This window comes from Salvelinus fontinalis, chromosome 2 (assembly GCF_029448725.1).
Source record: "Salvelinus fontinalis isolate EN_2023a chromosome 2, ASM2944872v1, whole genome shotgun sequence".
NCBI lineage: Eukaryota > Metazoa > Chordata > Actinopteri > Salmoniformes > Salmonidae > Salvelinus > Salvelinus fontinalis.
Window position 1 is genome coordinate 53,480,370 of NC_074666.1, and position 19,821 is coordinate 53,500,190.

General features: G+C 41.2%; 1 pseudogene; it reads left to right on the plus strand.

The window, feature by feature from the left end:
- The first annotated feature begins 4,458 nt into the window (after positions 1–4,458).
- Positions 4,459–19,821, plus strand: part of LOC129821097 (gamma-aminobutyric acid receptor subunit alpha-6-like) — a 39,482-nt pseudogene continuing 24,119 nt past the window's right edge.

The window sequence follows — 19,821 nt, forward strand, 5'->3', positions numbered from 1 at the left end:
AACGTTTTTGTTCAAACGTTAATCAAACGTTAATGTTCATACAATACGTCATAGCTGCTCCAAAATGGAAACTACAACGCCAATCTTTACATTTGTTTATGTTCTTCAGGAGCCATGTGGGTTCCCCCCACTGTGACACCAGGTTGCTTTGGCGATGACTATCAACAGTTTCCTTGCCAATGCCAGGAGTGAGCTACGTTTTGAAACTGTAGATAACCAGTAAAAACGGAGACCATCAGCCCTCCTCTATGCCTCATTAACTGCCACCAACAGGAGGAGGCGCCACCTGCTGTTTCTCAAGGTCACAGAGCCCTTTACACTACACGACAATGGACACCATCGCCAAATCTGGGGTGAGTGTCTTGGGGTGAGTGTCAGCTTTCAGCCACGGTTGGGAAGAATTTCCGAGCGACCTTGCCAAACAGCGCCTTTTGGTGTCTTGGCTTCAAATATTGAGATTCCAACGGAGTAACTGGAGCTCTTCCATCAGCAGACCTCCCACGTGAGACCCTCATGTCAACATCTGCTCCTCACTCCTCCTATGTCCCCTCTTTTGCCATCTTCTTTGCCCCCTCACAGAAGAGCCCTGCTAGGCTTCCCTCAGAACAACCACTGCCCACCCACACCACCTCTGCAGGCTCTCTGACTTTGACTTGACTCACTGAGTTTCTTTTTTTGTAACAGCGAGCCGTTACCATAGATACTGTATAATATAGCAGAATTGCCACATCCACTGTTGGCGGTATGTTAAATATAACACAGCACTGCAAAACTGCTATTAAACACATATACTTTATACATTTGGACTAAGATGTCATTGAATACAAACTTGGGATAAAAGTAGACATTGATCTAATTGAATTAGAGAAAGGATGTAATCTGGTGTTTACCCAGAGTTGATGTTAATAATTAAATAGGTTATTCAGTTAACAGGGGATATAGTTAGTATTGAAAGAGACTGACACTCAATGACAACAACATGTGCCAGATTAGCTGGCTGTAAAATAGGACATTCACTGGGTCACAAGCTGGTTTCTGTATTTTAGTGGAGGAGGGCCTGCTCCTCAGCCTGATCTTTTACTAGCTTTTTTTATCATGAAATGCTTTGACTGCCTCTTAGTACACCACAGCATTAGCTAACATTCTGCTGCTGTCCATGGTGCTGAAGTTTGAAGACTGCCTTACCTAGGTCTGGTAGGATTATGCCACTGTCCATAGAGCTGAAGTTTCAATTGCAGTTGGTTGCTTTACAAGGGTCTATTGGGAGTTGTGTTGCTGACCATGCTGTTGAAATGTACACTACTAAAGTTGGTGGGGTGAATAAAGTTAACTTTCCTTCATTCCATGTCAATGCACAATTATGAACAATAACATTTCATTGCATAAATAATGTGCCTCATTCCACTGGAGATGCTGAGTATGCCCAGAAGTTGTTGTACTGACCAAAACAAAGTACCAAATGTTCTATTTTCCCAGGCAATTTGGCAAAGGTCTCTTTTACAAAGGTCAGGGAGTTAGAAAAAGGTTTCTGTGAAGCAAGTACCTGCAAGGCACTGAGAAAGCTGCTTGATTGAATTATGATACTTAAAAATCAAGAGTTATGTGCGAACACTCAGACGTCGTCAGAGGCTTAATCAAGTTCAGTTTGTCATCTCTGCAGTGACTCAGTTGTGACACAAGTCATGTAAAATATTTGTATCTTAAAAAATGGAATGGAAAACCCTCACCTTTCTACCGTTGATGTGTGTGATATCCTGGCTCAAAATGTCTACAGTGCAGAAATAAACATTGGTGATGAGTGTAGTTAGCCCTCAAGTTACCCCTGTGCAATATGAAGTGCTTTGAGAGCTGTATAATGCACAATGTTAATATAATCCATTATTATCATGTACGCAGTTCAACTCTTAAGATTCAAGTGATCTGTTCAACGATCCAGAGATACCTTTAATTCAAACACTGCATATTGAATGTAATGAACCAGAATGAATGCTTTCCAGAGTAGGATATGTTGTATCTGGATTATTAGCAATTAGGCTCCACTTGTGGGCCAAAATGCCTCTCAGCGGCACTATCCTTGACCATTTGGCACTTTATGACATAGAGGATGCTCCAAAGAACAGCAAAGCTTAAAAATCACCATATCTATCTCTGCATCAGTGCACTATGGGACACCGTCATGGATGTGTGTGTGTGTGTGTGTGTGTGTGTGTGTGTGTGTGTGTGTGTGTGTGTGTGTGTGTGTGTGTGTGTGTGTGTGTGTGTGTGTGTGTGTGTGTGTGTGTGTGTGTGTGTGTGTGTGTGTGTGTGTGTGTGTGTGTGTGTCAGCCAGGGAGCACGCCTCGGCCGCTTCAACGGAGATATGATGGTCATGGTTCTACCTCTTCTTAATGATCTGTGGTTGAAGCCCCTGCTCTATTGCCTTCTGAACGGACCCCTAGTCCCATAATGGATGGCACGGCTCATGTGATGAATAATGCTGTGCCCATTGCACGGTGCTTAAACCTCACTGCCATGGAGGTGGATTAGGATAATAGCCCTGTGTCATTTCAATGGTGGCATTACATAGCATGCCAAGCAGATTCACACCAGTGAAATCTGAAATAAGCTCCCTTCCTAAAGGGCATCTTGGCTCAGAGCATGGCTTCCATTAATGCTAAATGAATCATATTACACAGTAATGTTTACTGTAATGTTAATTCAACCACTGCCCTTGCTACCACCGTTTTTACAGACGTTGTCATCCAGAGCAACTTACAGTAGTGAGGGCATCAATGTTCATACTGCCAGCCCTCTATGGGATACAAACCCACAACCGTGGTTTTGGAAGCATCATGCTCTAACAACTGAGCCACACAGAACCGCCATCATTAGCACTACCATCGCTATCAGTGCTCCTGCTGCTATCACCAGGGCTGACCATGTGACCTTCCTAGGGTCAAACTCAGGTCTCCTGCAGGCCACAACACTGTTAGCCCGTGGTGTACAAAACCTTAGGAACACCTGCTCTTTCCATGACATAGACTGAATCCAGGTGACGCTATGTGTGATCCCTTATTGATGTCACCTGTTAAATCCACTTCAATCAGTGTAGATGAAGGGGGGGAGACAGGTTAAAGAAGGATTGTTTAGCTTTGAGACAATAGAGACATGGATTGTGCATGTGTGCATTTCAGATTGTGAATGGTCATGACAAAAGATATTAAGTGCCTTTGAACGGGGTACGGTGGTAGGTGCCAGGCGCACCAGTTTGAGTGTGTCAAGAATTGCAACACTGCTGGGTTTTCACGCTTTACAGTTTCTCATGTGTATCAAGAATGGTCCACCACCCAAAGGACATCCAGCCAACTTGACACAACTGTGGGAATCATTGGAGTCAACACTGGTCAGCATCCCTGTGTAATGCTTTTGACACCTTGTAGTCCATGCCCCGACGAATTGAGGCTGTTCTGAAGGCAAAGGGGGGTGCAACTCAATATTAGGAAGATGTTCCTAATGTTTTGTACACTCAGATGATATTTTCATGACTATTCCCTTGACCGCCTACATTTAACACCTTTTCTAATACGTAGACACAGCATTACCCACTGCACCACATCTTGAAGGAGATGAGGTGGGTGTACACCGTTCAAAGTGCATTTATAACATTATATAACTTACATATTGAGTACAATAACACTATGATTGTTGGATTTCATTGCATAAATCATTTATAACACCTTTCATGCTTTTTTTTTTTTTTTAGAAAACATCTATCTCCGTCAGATAAAGTATAAATATGGTGAATATGTTATACCCTTCATTTAAAGGATATGTAAAAGTTACAATTAAAAGTTGTCTACCATGTTTAGTACAGACTAACACAGTAGAAGATAAGCACAAAATATGAATAAAATATTAACAGAAAATCAAAGTAGAGATTGTGGCAGAGAACTTATTTGAACTAAATAGCATACAATATTTGACTGCACAAAGCACTTTGCTCTCACATTTGTCTTTGCGCTGTATTAGATATTCCCCTATTTCCTATTTGACATTAGATCAGTTGTTACTGTACTTGTCAGAATCAATGTCTCCATACAACTATGATTCTATCTAAGTGGTATAACACAAGTAATATTTTTTTTGTAACAGTCAAATTTTAAATTTGGACAATGTCACTCCAGGTCAGTGAGAGTTGAGTGAGCCAGCAAACCTCCTAATCCTACTCCTGCCTTGCCACCACCACCAGCACAATCACATACACCATCCTAGGTTTTTCTGATCTATTTGTATTTGTTAACCCATGATGACATGCAGAAGATTTGAACAAGCATAAACAGATTGTCACAGCTAATGGAAAAAAGCTGTTTGACATGTCCAAGGTCAACAGGCAATGAGTATTGATGCTTTATCTCCTCAACTTTGTTATGAATTAACATCTGTAGAATGCTCTCCACCACAAACATTTGAACCATCTCTGGTGTAATCTCTTGCAGCAGGACATTTGAGCCTTTTCCAAATCGGTCCTTGCTAATTCCCCGCCAAAACTATCAGTTGATTTCTTCCTTCTAATGTCCCATAATGCCTTATTCGATTATTTTCAATACCCTCCGTCCCTGCTCTTCAGTCTCTTAAAACTCTTTAGTTTTTCAACTGAGCGAGTCAGATGAGGCGCAACCGCACTGGAGAAGAAGAGCAGGACTGGCGCAAATGCCTCGCTTTTTACACTCAGCCGTGTGATCGGTGTTTTATAATGGTTTTAAATGATGGAATATGCAAATTATAACCGTTGACCGGGGCTTTTAGGCTGTGAAGCGTTTATGAGGCATGGCTTTCGTTTTCACTTTCTTTTTTCTGTCCTGGTGAGTACAAGTTAACTATTCTTCTACGACTTTACGCATGTTAGGATGTTGATCGATGTAAATTATGCAACTTTGATGCAGTAACAAGTTGTACCGAGTAGAATAAGGCGACAGATAATGACGATGTACTTTGTTTACAGTGCGAGCAATGTTTGGGGAAATAATCCGAAATCGACAGAGATTGATGGGAATATCTATTTGGATAACATTACGCGTATATTGGATAGATTACTAGATGGATATGACAACAGACTGCGACCTGGATTTGGAGGTACAGTAATGCATATTTTAGAATTCTAACAGGTTGTTTTGAAAGGTGTTAAATTCCAGTCTTCTCACTCAGTAGATAAAGTTGTACTTCCCACTGTGCCGAGGTACTTGTGTTCCGGACATACCCTAATTCTTGGTCACTACCCGATCGTTGGAAGCTGCTTTTGGTGCACTTACTATAACTCAAATGTGTGCCCTCGAGTGTCCAGGCAATTTATTTACCCACTTAGGGTCTCTTTCTCACAAAGGGCCAATCCTACTAAGGGATGTTATTGTGCTGACTTGTGAGAGGAATGTCCAACACTTCTACAGGTCTAGTAACTGTAAACTGGCAATGGGATATCATTAACAATAACAGCGTTTTTATCTTGTTGATAACTTACATGCTTCCTTTTGTTTTTAGATTGACATGCTTCCTTTCGTTTTTAGATTGAAGAGTTATGTTCACTTGGCTATGTCTTATGCTAAACCAACACTTATCTTTGTATCTTATCATGCTTCCTTTTGTTTTTAGATTGACATGCTTCCTTCCGTTTTTAGATTGAAGAGTTATGTTCACTTGGCTATGTCTTATGCTAAACCAACACTTATCTTTGTAGGTCCAGTTACTGAGGTCAAAACAGACATCTTTGTAACCAGCTTTGGTCCAGTGTCAGATGTTGAGATGGTATGTGGCCGCATTACTACTTTATCCAGTCCACTTCTATAACACAAAACTCCAGAGTATTGGCATGTATGGCTATTTGAATACACGCGTGTGTTATTGCAGACAGATAATTGCTTGTTGCTCTCAGTCCTAGATTGTCCCTCCACAGTCTCAAGTCATGTTCCTACCAACCATATTATTCTGGCATTTGGGCAGAATGTCATTAGTGCAGCTTAGGGATTTTAATCTGGTTGGCAATCTCTGTCAGTGAGGGTCCCGAGCCTGCTGATCGTTTTATTTCCTTTACCCACTATACCATGTGATACATTAGTAGCCATCCTACAGGCAGTATAGATAAGACCCTTAAGAGCAGTAAAGCCATCCATTTTATCAAAAAGCATTCCCGGATTGAAAAAGCCATATCCATGGTTACCGTTTGGATCTTCAGTCATTTGTTTTCATGGAGAGGAGTTGAGAAATATGGATATGCACAGTAATTAAACAGATCACAAACAACACAGAGGAGATACTTTAAAATATGACGTTTTTTCCCCCCCAAAACACTATATATCCATTTTCTGAAATGTTGATAAATTAACTTTTATTGTTTAAAGAACTTATGAAAGAGATTGGTTTTGTTTTTCCACTATCTAATCATGGCATGGGGTTGTTCAATGACAGACATGTATTTGTTTAAAATCTATCACTTGATGGTTTCATTTCAGAGACAAATAATCGTAGTTTTTTTGCAAAACGCTATATATATCTGCCTCACTGTCAGATAAATAAGTAGTACTGCTAGGTTTTACACGGTCAAATGTAACAAACAACTACATTGTTAATAAAGAACTGTACAAATCATAGATTTATATATATAAAAGGAATCAATGCTGTAATATGAGATCTGTATGTAAAACAGTTACAGTTTACATTTTAGTCATTTAGCAGATGCTCTTATAAAAGTGACTCGTCCATTCATCTTAAGATAGCTAGGTGAATACATATCACAGTCAAATATGCAGTATATGAACATTCCATTAAAGCTAAACAATGGATATATAGTGTTAGCAAAAAAAATTGCTGATTTTAATGCACAGCTAGTCTATTAATTAAACATCTGAGAACAGTAATATTTAAACACATGAAGGTATCCATAAGCAATCGTTTCTGGAGAAAAAAACGCAAACGTGAAAAATACACTCCTCATTTGCATAAATGAAATAAGTTGACTTATTACTGACAATTTGATTTTAAAAAAAATGAGGTCACTGATATGCTGTACGTACTGTACAGTACATGCCATCATTTGCACACGAATTGATTGCTGATTTGATGTCCAAACCACCATGTTGTAGGAGTACACCATGGATGTGTTTTTCCGTCAAACGTGGATTGACGAGAGGTTGAAATTCGAGGGCCCCATCGAGATTCTGCGGCTCAACAACCTCATGGTCAGCAAGATCTGGACGCCAGACACATTCTTCCGGAATGGCAAGAGGTCCATCTCTCACAACATGACCACTCCCAACAAGCTGTTCCGCATCATGCAGAACGGAACTATCCTCTACACCATGAGGTACTAATGAGTCACACAGCCATCCAGGTCCAGGATAGACCTACGTAGTACTCTGTGTTCTACTGGACAATCTAAGTCTCATAAAAAAAAGAATCATGGGTATGGTTGAGCTATTTGTGCAATATACGCATACTAAACCAGGCGCATTTCTATGAGTATTGCTTTGTTTTCAAAATATGGTACTACCCACTGTATGCTGGTGTGATTTAGTTATATATGATCATAGGTGAGCGTTACTACTGTACATACAGTGTGTCCAATACTCTTTTCCGTTCCATTGCAGATTGACAATAAATGCGGAGTGTCCCATGCGACTGATGAACTTCCCCATGGATGGCCATGCCTGTCCTCTCAAGTTTGGTAGTTGTAAGTTGTCTTGATAAGCCTTAGTCAGACAGATGGTTCCACCAGAAGAGCTGGTGATTACATACTGACTACAGAATCTTTATTTCTGCTGTCCAGATGCCTACCCCATGAGTGAAATTGTGTACACGTGGAAAAAAGGACCTCTGTTCTCTGTGGAAGTACCAGAGGAGTCCTCCAGCTTGCTACAGTACGATCTAATAGGACAGACAGTGTCCAGTGAGAGGTTAAAATCCAACACAGGTAAGAATGTATTCATTCACTCTATGCTTAAGTAATGCTTACAGAAATAGGCCTTAAAAAGATAGCTATGCTAACTAACTGTATGCATCCTGTATGCATAAGGCTTTAAAGGATTTCAATGGAAAGTCGATAGTACATTCTAAATGGAATTTTCATCTGAATCTGTGCTTTTCCTGTACACATTCAATGTGGGGTATTTGACATGTGCTACAGTATGCATGTACTGGATGTGCGATGTCTCCCCCGTGATGCTCACTGTCTGATATGTTGTCTGTAACACAACTCAGTATTGTGCCTTGTGAATTTTCTGATTTGACAATGTATGCCTGTTAGAAACTCTGCGCCACAGACAGAAATTCCATTTGTTTTCTGACAGGTGAATATGTAATCATGACTGTTCACTTCCACCTGCAAAGGAAGATGGGCTTCTTCTTGATTCAGACATACATTCCCTGTATCATGACGGTGATCCTGGCTCAGGTCTCTTTTTGGATCAATAAGGAATCCGTTCCTGCTCGAACTGTATTTGGTAGGCCTCCTCCTGATCTCCATCTTTATTCCCTCCATGTCTCCACTGGGTTGTCCACCATGCTTACATGTTGCAAGGTTACCCCCGAAGGTCCCATTATAAGCCGGAGTTCCTTTGGAGCGATACAATAGAGCCACTTTAACCATAACAAAAGAACAAAGGTGGATTGTACCAATTCACCACTCATTACATGATCCATTCCGTATCCTTTTATGTAGATTAGGTGAGGATATAGTATTTTAATGTTCTTTCTTGGCAGAACTTGGTAATGGTTTGCATTCTATGGAGTGCTTCACTTAGTGGAGTGGTGCTCGAGATAAAAGGGAGCACAGTCACATGGTAGCTCTCAGACCTTCTACCTCATTATATTTGTTTCCTCCAAAGTGGTGGAGCTGAATTAATAGTAAATAACTCCTACTTTGAAATCGGTCATACCGAGAGAGTTGGGGGGGTGATGCTGTTTACTTGGACTCGTTCCGAGGACTTGCAGATTCCGCTTGTTCCCGTTACATCATGCTACACTTGTTTCAGCCTCTAGCCTCGGGAACATGGAGCTCCTAAGTTTAATTTGCCATACTTTGGATTTTCAATTTTAATTTCCTCAGTTACATTTTCATGAGCAGGAGTAGCGGCTACTGGCCTTTGTAGATTATGGCTCTCTTTGGAAGCTCGTCAGCATTTTGAAAACCCCACACAGAAGTGAAAGATACCAATCGTTAGTACGTGTTCAAGTTGGGCCCCACGTGAAACGCACATATGCGGAAAGTCAGTAACCTCCCACATCCCACTGCTTTCATTTCACACAGTTGCGGGGGAGCGCCGTGAAGATATTGGAGTGTTTTTAGTGTGAACACGGTGTGTCCTTTAGGAGGCTGTTGCATAAAACATATTGGATTTTCCCCAAACCCAAGAATGACAGGCTTTATCTTCACGGTTTACACTGTTTGTTTTTGCCTTCCGAAATGCTACGATTAAGAGACTGTAAATTGCTTCTGTAAATCCGATGTGTTTGAATGCTTTGGTGACACAACGTGACAACCGTAATATGGGGCACAGCGAGAAGCCACACAAAATAAAATGCTGGGTTGTTTGGATGACCCAACTGCTGGGTTGCAGGTATTGGGTAACTTAGTTGGGTTGTTTTCTATAAAAAGAGCAAGGTTGGGTTGTTGATGCTGGGTTATTGATGCGTGGCATTGAGATATGACCCAGTGGGTCAGATCAGAAGACTGGAGGTGTGGCTTAGCAGTGGTGTGACTTTCAGGTAGTTATTTTGGGCTACCCGTGAGAGTAAATGTTATTCCGGTTCATCTGTTCTGTTTTATTGTCATCAAAGGTTAAGGTTGAACACTGACACTTTTGTAGCTATAATGAGGTTTACACAAGTGTTCCTTAGGAGCCTATGGATTACATTAAAAAGACCCAGCTGCTGGGTCAACCCAGCATGAAAGTGAATAAAAACCCAAATGATGTTTAAATTAACCCATGTTGTGTAATCCAAACAACCGGTTATCCACGCAACCCGAATGGCTGGGTCACAATAACCCAACGTGTGTTCTGTCCAATATTTACCCAGTGCTGGGTTACCAAATAACCAAAATTGGGTTGTTTTTAACCCAGCATTTTTTTTTTAGAGTGCAGTAGCTAAATAGGTTGTGGTAATGTACTGACAGGTGCAGAAGGAGAAAGAGAGAGATAGATAGCTACGCAGAAGCACTCCATCAGGGCTAAAGCACATTAGCCATTGTTGTTGTGACTCTCTAAGAGCTGAAAGTCCCCAGAGCTGAAGTCTCACAGACTTAATTGAGTGGGCCTAATTTGTACCTTGCTTTTAGCCTTTAAAAGCACACGGATGCCTCAAGCTCCTCAATTCTTTCTCCTGTCTTTCTCTTTCATTTTCTTCCTCCTCTTCTTCCCTCTCTCTTTCTCTGGCCTCCTCAGCTTTTTTTACTGACACGATTTCTCCCATATCCCTCTTCCTCAGTGTGATCATTACCAAGTGCATGAGTTTGACAGGCAGTGTTGGCCATTGGTGGGTTTTTTATAGAGAGTTGGTACTGTAGCTAACTTAATCTATACTGGCTATACTGGAGTTCTATACTGGCTTTCAGTGCTGAAGCAGTGCTTAAATACAGTGAAACATGATTACATCCACTTAAATGCTCTCTACATGTCCCCCCTGTGCAAATGAGCTGTGTAAATATGTAATTGTTAAGAGCATAGCAGAGCAGTGGCCAATGGACCTTTTTTGATGTTGACAGTTTTAGTTTAATGAAAACCATCTCTGCTAAATTATAGCTGTACCCCGTTAATGGACCAGTATAGAGCATGTCTCTTATGTGAATTAATAATGACTTGTAAGGGCCTCGATAGTGTGAGGCCAGCGATTGAAACTCACTTTGAATAAATGTGATGAGATGTATTACCATGAACACATATTGCATCCATGGGTCTGTTTGCATTTGTGAATCTCCACAGTGTTATTCATCGCTCAGATATCTGTTGCCACGTTAAATGCAACGGATTGAGGCCCCACTGCTTTGCCTGTTGTTGCTATTGTTGTTGTTATCGTCAACAAGATCCAATCTGTGAATAGAAATCAATGCAGCCAATCAATTTCCATAGTAGCCCTGCCTCAGCTGAGGTGCCTGACCATAATATTATTTAACACTCTCAATCAATGGCAATTTATTTTTGTAATCCCTTGGAACATAACTTGCAGTGAACCACTAGAAATAAGCAACTCCATTCTGACAAAGGTTGTACAGATTGAAACTTCGCAATCAATTTATTTTTGATATACAGGTTAAGTCGTTTATTAGAACGTTGGTAGTCTATGAATATGTCTCTTCCCAATGTTATGAGGAGACAAGAGTGTGAATTCCTGCAAGTCTTGATATTCCTGTCGGGTGAAGTCACTTGGCATTCCAATGAACCTTATCCAATATCAGTAGAAAGTATTTCAGAGAACATTTATGCGTACTGTATAGCACAGTGAATTGCTTCATATAATCTGTGGGCAGAACAGCCTTTCTACACTCTCTTCATTATCCAGGATTGGGACTGCTATTGCTCTTTGTCCCTGTAAACTTGTTCCATGTAAGCCTTCATCAATTCATCTGTGTCCCATCCTTCTCATCATCATGACTCTCCTGCTCCTCCAGGCCCGCTTGCAGCTCAGTCATCCATTGGCCCCCTGAGATGAAACTACACTACCCTGGCATCTCATTGCAACCCGCATCCGATTGATTACCACTTGTCTAAGTCTAACCCAAAGAAGTGGTGCTGCTCTGGAACTATCATCATCATCATCACTAAAAACAGGCTATCCCATGAACAGTAAACACTGTGGCTGGTATGACAAACTTCATCCACCCCAACCCTCCTCTGCTTTTAGAACGACGTAAGAAATACCCTGCTGTGATTTCAAATGGATTTGCGTCCAAGACATAACAGGAATACTAAAAGTTGACCCAAATGAAAAGTTGACCTCATTTATATGGATAAATAGCAAGTCATCTATTGATCCTGAGAGTCAGCAATCAAAAACATGGCTTAGTTTCCTCAGCTTAAGCTTAGGGTTAGCATAGTTGCGTGCACAAATCGAGTCCTGTGGTACCATGTTTCCAAAGAGCATGCCTAAATGACCTGACTTAAAGTTGATTTAGGCGTGCTGCTACCGTAGGAACATACTGTATTACCACAGGCCCTACCACTCCTGTGTTTGCACGCAATGATGTTAAGGCTAAGCTATGGGTGAGTAAACTAAGCCATGTTTTTGGTTGCTGCCTCCCAGGATCAATAGATCATGCTGAGAGTACACAGTGTTACTTTGAAAACCCTAACGTTGGTGAATTTGTTATCCTGTATGACTCGCTATTGGTAAAGTGAATACATTTGACATAATGGGTGAAGTATTGATTTTCTTAAAGTAAGAAAGATTGGACTTTTTTACATTTCGCTGGCCACTTGTTTACTCAAGTCTCCAGGCTGAATATTTTATAGCGCTACAGGTATCATCACTTATCAATAATACCAGAGCACATTGGTATCTGAGAGATAGACATTATAATCAACTTGGTATAAAAAACAATTGTGACCCTCCATCCAAAGGACAGTAAAGACAAAGTGCACTGTTAAGCATTGAATTTGGACACAAATGCATTTCTGAATGTGGTTGAGTAGTATGAACTTGTGTGAAAATGAGGCTAGAGATTAAACATCATGCCCACAAATTCACCCTCTGGCGAAGTAGGGCATCAATTACCATCTAAATTATGAATGGGTTCTGAGGATTTTATGCACTGTAATGCAATACTAATCTTCATTTTGTAGGTTGCTATTGATGAAGTTACAGTATCGTCAGTTATTATTAACGAGACAGCCTAATCTGATGAACTCGAGACACTATTTTTGCTCAAAATGTTCAGTAATGTTAGATCAGTGTCATGAGAATTACAGCAGAAATCATTTCATTCTCTGAAAATATATGATAAGATTTGATCTATTGGGTTCATAGAAAGAACCATTTTCAGGCCAAATGACATGCTTGAATAGACTCAACCATTTCCCCTTAAGCTATTTCATTGCATGTAAGCTCATGTGTGTTCACATTAAACTGCTTTAATGCAAACCACTGGATAGTTGCTTGTCAGACCCTCCAACCCCCTTCACTCCACTCCATGCCCTGACAATCACCACTCAACAAGATGATGAGCCTGGTACCCTGGAAGCCCAGCCAGTCAACCCTGGGGCTCTGGGAGATAGACAACAAAATGTATCCTCGATCCAGTATCTCTGTCTAAAATCTCTCTATGTGCCCTGTGTATCCCAGGCATTACCACTGTGCTAACCATGACCACACTCAGCATCAGCGCCCGCCACTCTTTGCCCAAAGTGTCCTACGCCACGGCCATGGACTGGTTTATTGCCGTATGTTTCGCCTTCGTTTTCTCAGCCCTCATCGAGTTTGCAGCAGTCAACTACTTCTCCACGCTGCAGGCCAACCGGGAGCTCCGCAAGGTGGCCGCCATCAAGGCAGCCCAGGAGGCTGCAGAGGCCGGGAGGAGTGACGGGGAGTCCTCTTCGGTAATCCACCCCCTTCCTCCCTCCCTTTCCCTTTCCTCCCATCTCTATGTCCAGCTCAACCTCCGCTCCTAGTCTATGATAACACGAGCGTTTGACGAGAAGAGACAGCCAGTGGCGTCATGAACGCGGTTGCTGAAGATTATGTAAGAGGAATAGATGAAGGGAATATCCAGGCAGATCATTACAGGCTCACACGAAACCTTCATGCTGGAGGGGAACGGCAAGCCCAATGCTTTGTGCTTCTGTGGGAGAGATACTATTATTAGGTGACTGCACCAAATACATCAAGGCCTACATTTAGGTTTTCAGATAACAAAATGACTAAATAGTCAAACGGAGAGGAGCTCTATCTCTGTCACCATTTTGAATTGCTCTCTCTTTAAATTATTCTAAAAGGCAGCCAAATCTAAATGACCTGGATAAGATGTTGACTGTTTTTGACTGGTTTACTGGTTGTTGACCGGATAAGATGTTGACTGGTTATCACTGGTTGACCGGATAAGATGTTGACTGGTTATCACTGGTTGACTGGATAAGATGTTGACTGTTTTTGACTGGTTTACTGGTTGTTGACTGGATAAGATGTTGACTGGTTATCACTGGTTGACTGGTTATGACTGGTTGACTGGTTTTTGACAGGATAAGATGTGGACTGAGTCTACCAGCTCTTCCTTAGCTGAACACTAAGGGATGTTTGTATTATACACTGATTTAGATGTGTGTCAGCATGCTAACACTCCATTTGTTCACCTGATTGGTGAAATCAGATTAAAGACAGGACACTTGTGATCACTTCCACACAAGCCAAATTGATAGAATACGCGGTGTATTATGTTGCACTATTAATCCTGCATTTTTCATCTCATGAAGACAAGACAATGTCACGCAGTATTTACATTTCATGAGGTGTTCCGTCGAGCTCTAGCGATATTAATTCAGTATGCAGAACAATGTTATATAGTATATCTGCTGTATAAGAATTTGCTCTGATCATTGTGGGATTTGAGCCTGAGAGCCAGCAGAGAATTCAAGCCTGTTGTCATCTCAGAAATAGCTGCAATATTAAAGCATTGCGAGCCACATGCTCCCTGCCTGATTTCTCACCTCCGTCGGACTCGCACAGCATCCAGCAGCTGACATTTGCAGCTCCAACCTGCTCTGTGATGGAAGCCAGTTAAACCCATGCCAGCGCCCCCACACCACCCCTCACAACCCTGCCTCAGTCCCTGCTCCCCACTCCACACTGCCCAACTGTGCCTCAGTCCCTGCTCCATTCACTCTGCAGCACCACAGTAGCCAAATACTATTAAATACTAAATGTTGTATTGATGAATGAATCAATGACAATATCTTTTATGACTTTGTGCACATGGCATACGCCACCGTGTTGCTATAGGAAATGGATTCAATTAAAACTGCGTTATGCCAAAATAAAACCCAATTGATTTCCTATTTTAATCTTAATTGCCGATGACTTACTGATGTCCTGGTCATAGATTTACTGTGCAGACCTGTTCTTTCACTCACCCCTTCCACCCACTTTTATGTTTGTGCGCCGTACAGGACGCCAGCAGTATGCTGAAGAAGAGGATGAACTCTACGCCTCACTTTGAGAGGCCAGCGGAGGTGTTCCCTAACCCTCCAGTGAATGCCCAGGCCTTCCTCCAGCAAGGCTCTGCCGTGCCGTCCAACAACTTACTGACGGGCACCAGCATCATAGACAAGTACTCACGCATCCTCTTCCCTCTGTCGTTCGGGGCCTTCAACCTAGTCTACTGGATCGTCTATCTTACCAAGGACACCATGGAGATGACAAGGTAGAGGTGACACGTTTTCTAGTGGCTACTGTAAATGTTTGGAAGCTTGCTGCAAATGACGGGAAAAAGACAGTGTGAAGCAATTTCATGTAGACGGTATGTTCAGGTAGGCCAATTTGATGGAAGAAGTACAGTAGAATCTGTTATAGCAGGATGGTCTGTAGCTAGTCATATTAGCTGTTCTGGAGCCCTCTCATTGTGAAATGCATGTAGAATACATGTGCTAAATGTTTCAGTTGTATATCATATTATTGGAACTGGTGAAGGACCACTGTTAAAATGTCCTATTATATTATATAAAAATAGAGTAGCCAAGGAAGACAGGTCCACATGATGAAAAGGGGCAATTTCACGATAAAGGAATTACGCTGACTTTTCACTTTAGCATGTATCCTAAACAAAAACCCTTGATTACAATGTTTAACAAACCCATTCAAATCTATGCATGAGAACTACTTTTAACAATTTACACAGAACATTTCACAAAACACATTTACTTGAAGAACTGTGCAGATGCTCTGTTTGGTAAGAGAATTATGGTAAAATCTCTCTGTTTTTTTATGTGACCACGTTTTCCAAAAACTCTTAAATATCTGCTTCGAATTAAGATTCAAAGATGTCAAATTTGCATTCTTTAAGATAAAATATTCAATGTCCATTAAAATAACATCAAATTGATCAGAAATACAGTGTAGACATTTACAACATTAACAATGACTATTATAACTGGAAACAGCTGATCTTTGATGGAATACCTACATAGGCGTAATGGGGCCCATGATCAGCAACCATTACTCCTGTGTTCCAATGGCACGTTGTGTTAGCTAATCCTGTCACGCCCTGGCCTTAGTATTCTTTGTTTTCTTTATTATTTTAGTTAGGTCAGGGTGTGACATGGGGAATGTTTGTGTTTTGTTGGTTTTGGGTGATTATATGGTAAAGGGGGTGTTGGGTGTAGTGTATGGGTTTGTGTTGAGTGCATGTGTCTAGCGTTGTCTATGTTGGTTTAGTTGTCTAGGAGAGTCTATGGTTGCCTGAATGAGTTCCCAATTAGAGACAGCTGATTTCTGTTGTCTCTGATTGGGAGCCATATTTAGGGTAGCCATAGGCTTTCATTTGATGTGGGTAGTTGTCTATGTTATACGTTTGTAGCATGTGTGTGCACTTCGTTCTTAGCTTCACGATCGTTGTCTTGTTTTGTTTAGTGTATAAGTGTTTTTGTTTCGTTTTGCCTTCGTATTCATTAAAAGGAATATGGCTTATTTTCCTACTGCTGCGTTTTGGTCCGTCAATCCTCAACACGATCGTGACAAATCCAAGTTTATCATTTTAAAAGGCTAGTTGATCATTAGACAACCCTTTTGCAATTATGTTAGCACAGCTGAAAACTGTTGTTCTGATTAAATAAGCATTAAAACTGGCCTTCTTTAGACTAGTTGAGTATCTGGAGCTTCAACATTTGTGGGTTCAATTACAGGCGCAAAATGGCCAGAAACAAAGACTTTCTTCTGAAACTCGTCGGTCTATTCTTGTTCTAAAACATGAAGGCTATTCCATGCAAGAAATTGTCAAGAACCTGAAGATCTCGTATAACGCTGTGTACTACCTTCACAGAACAGCGCAAACTGTCTCTAACCAGAATAGAATGAGGAGTGGGAGGCCCCAGTGCACATCTGAGCAAGAGAACAAGTACATTAGAGTGTCTAGTTTGAGAAACAGATGCCTCACAAGTCCTCAACTGGCAGATTCATTAAATAGTACCCGCAAAACACCAGTGTCAACTTCAACAGTGAAGAGGTGACTCCGGGATGCTGGCCTTCTAGGCAGAGTTCCTCTGTCCAGTGTCTGTGCTCTTGTGCCAATCTTAATCTTTTATTTTCAATGGCCAGTCTGAGATATGGCTTTTTCTTTGCAACTTTTACCAAGACACACCTGTTAATTTAAATGCATTCCAGGTGACTACCTCATGAAGCTGGTTGAGAGAATGCAAAGAGTGTGCAAAGCTGTCATCAAGGCAGAGGGTGGCTACTTTGAAGAATCTCAAATGTAAAATCTATTTTGACTTGTTTAACACTTTTTTGGTTACTACATTTGTGTTATTTTATAGTTCTGATGTCTTCACTATTATTCTACAATGTAGGACATAGTAAAATAAATAAAAACCCTTGAATAAGTAGGTGTGTCCAAACTTTTGGTTGGTACTGTGTGCCAAATCTTTTTTGATTCACAACCTCATAGATGATATACATACTTTTTCTAACCATTCTGGATTACAACCAAATAACAATAAGTGTACTATAATAAGTATTGAATCACTAAAATATACAACTTTTACATTACTGTGTAGTTTACCAATAAAATGGTCTGACGGTGAAGTGGACATACCCGGTGTTCATATCCCAAAAGAAAGAAATGATCTCACTGCAGTGCATTTTAAAAGAAAGTTGGCAAAAATATTTAAGATCTTGCTACCGTGGAAAGGAAAATACCTGTCTATTTGTGGAATAATCACTCTGATTATTTTATTTACATTTTGTTTAACCTTTATTTAACTTGGCAAGTCTGTTAAGAACAAATTCTTATTTACAATGATGGCATACCAAAAGGCAAAAGGCCTCCTGTGGGGACGGGGGCAGGGATCAAAAATGTAAATATAGGACAAAACACACATCACAACAAGAGAGACACCACAACACTACATGAAGAGAAACCTAAGACAACAACACAGCATGGTAGCAACACCACATGACAACAACATGGTAGCAACACAACATGGCAGCAGCACAACATGGTAGCAGCACAAAACATGGTGCAAACATTATTGGGCACAGACAACAGCACAAAGGCAAGAAGGTAAAAGAACAATACATCAAGCGAAGCAGCCACAACTGTCAGTAAGTTCTAGCCGCTTGAGAGCATCCTTACCTGCTGATCTGTAAATTAAGTCTCCGTAATCTAGCATGGGTAAAATGGTCATCTGAATCAGGGTTAGTTTGGCAGCTGGGGTGAAAGAGGAGTTATTAAGAGGAAATCATGTCTAGATTTAACCTTAGCCTGCAGCTTTGATATGTGCTGAGAGTAGGACAGTGTACCATCTAGCCATACTCCCAAGTACTTGTATGAGGTGACTACCTCAAGCTCTAAGCCCTCAGAGGTACAGTAGTAATTACACCGGTGGGGAGAGGGGCATTCTTCTTACAAAAACACATTACCTTTGTTTTGGAGGTGTTCAGAACAAGGTTAAGGGCAGAGAAAGCTGGTTGGATACTAAGAAAGCTTGGTTGTAGAGCGTTTAACACATAATCCAGGGAGGGGCCAGTTGAGTATAAGACTGTATCATCTACATAGAAATGGATGAGAGAGCGTTCTACTGCCTGAGCTATGTTGTTGTAAATTGTAAATTGAGAAGAGTGTGGGGCCTAGGATCGAGCCTTGGGGTACTCCTTTGGTGACAGGCAGTGGCTGAGACAGCAGATGTTCTGACTTTATACACTGCACTCTTTGAGAGTCCGGTGTCGGTCGGTGCTCAGTGGGTGTGGATGCTGGTTACAGTAAATGGAAAGAGAGGAGGCTCATGGGTCAGTGTCAGTGAGAGCTGGGCGAGGTAACATTAACTGTAGAGAGAGAAGGGAGAGGCAGAGAGCGAGAGGAGGCTTGTCCAGACTGTTTTCACACTCCTGCTTTGACCACCAGAAGACATAAAGAGATAGAAAACAGTTATGATCTGAGCATAACAGTATACCAGTGGAAGGGAGGACAGTAGGAGGTGGTTTGTGACTACTATGGTTTGCCATTGTATCCAATTAATTTGCAGTAATTCCGATTTGGTGAAAGAAGGACAAGTTTTAGTCACAACAAACACCTCCTACTGTAAAAACAATATAACTAATTGGTAGGTGTACATTTCGTTGTTACTTTTGTGAACATTCACTATCCTCCCTTTTGAGGAAGAGAAATAAGAAAATACAGTGTCTTAAAGATATGTGTGTTTTTGGTAACTGAATTACCAGGCACAAGGCAGTGTTTCTTAAACTTAGGGATGGATTGAAATGTACAGACATTTACCTGGACGGAAATGGGGGATGGTCATGCTTTTTCAAATCTATTCCAGGGGAGGGTCATGTAATTTGTATTTGATGAAATGTCAATATTTCTCAGTTTTACAATTAGTTGCTTATTAGGCTATATATCGATGTGTGCCCAATGCTGCCCCTCATCTCTGATTCTCCGCTGAGCATGCAATATCAATTGCGCCTATAGGCTATTTGGTCTGTTCTCAATCAAATTGTCCATAGCCTATAGGCTATAGGCTACGAAGAGCATGCTCGGAGAAGCACAGATCAAAGTTATATTTCTAAGATAGCTGCTGGGATAGTGTAAATAAAACTAGGCTGCATTACACACTGCAATGGATATTCCATCCCTGAGTCCTGGCGTGCTCTGTTCTG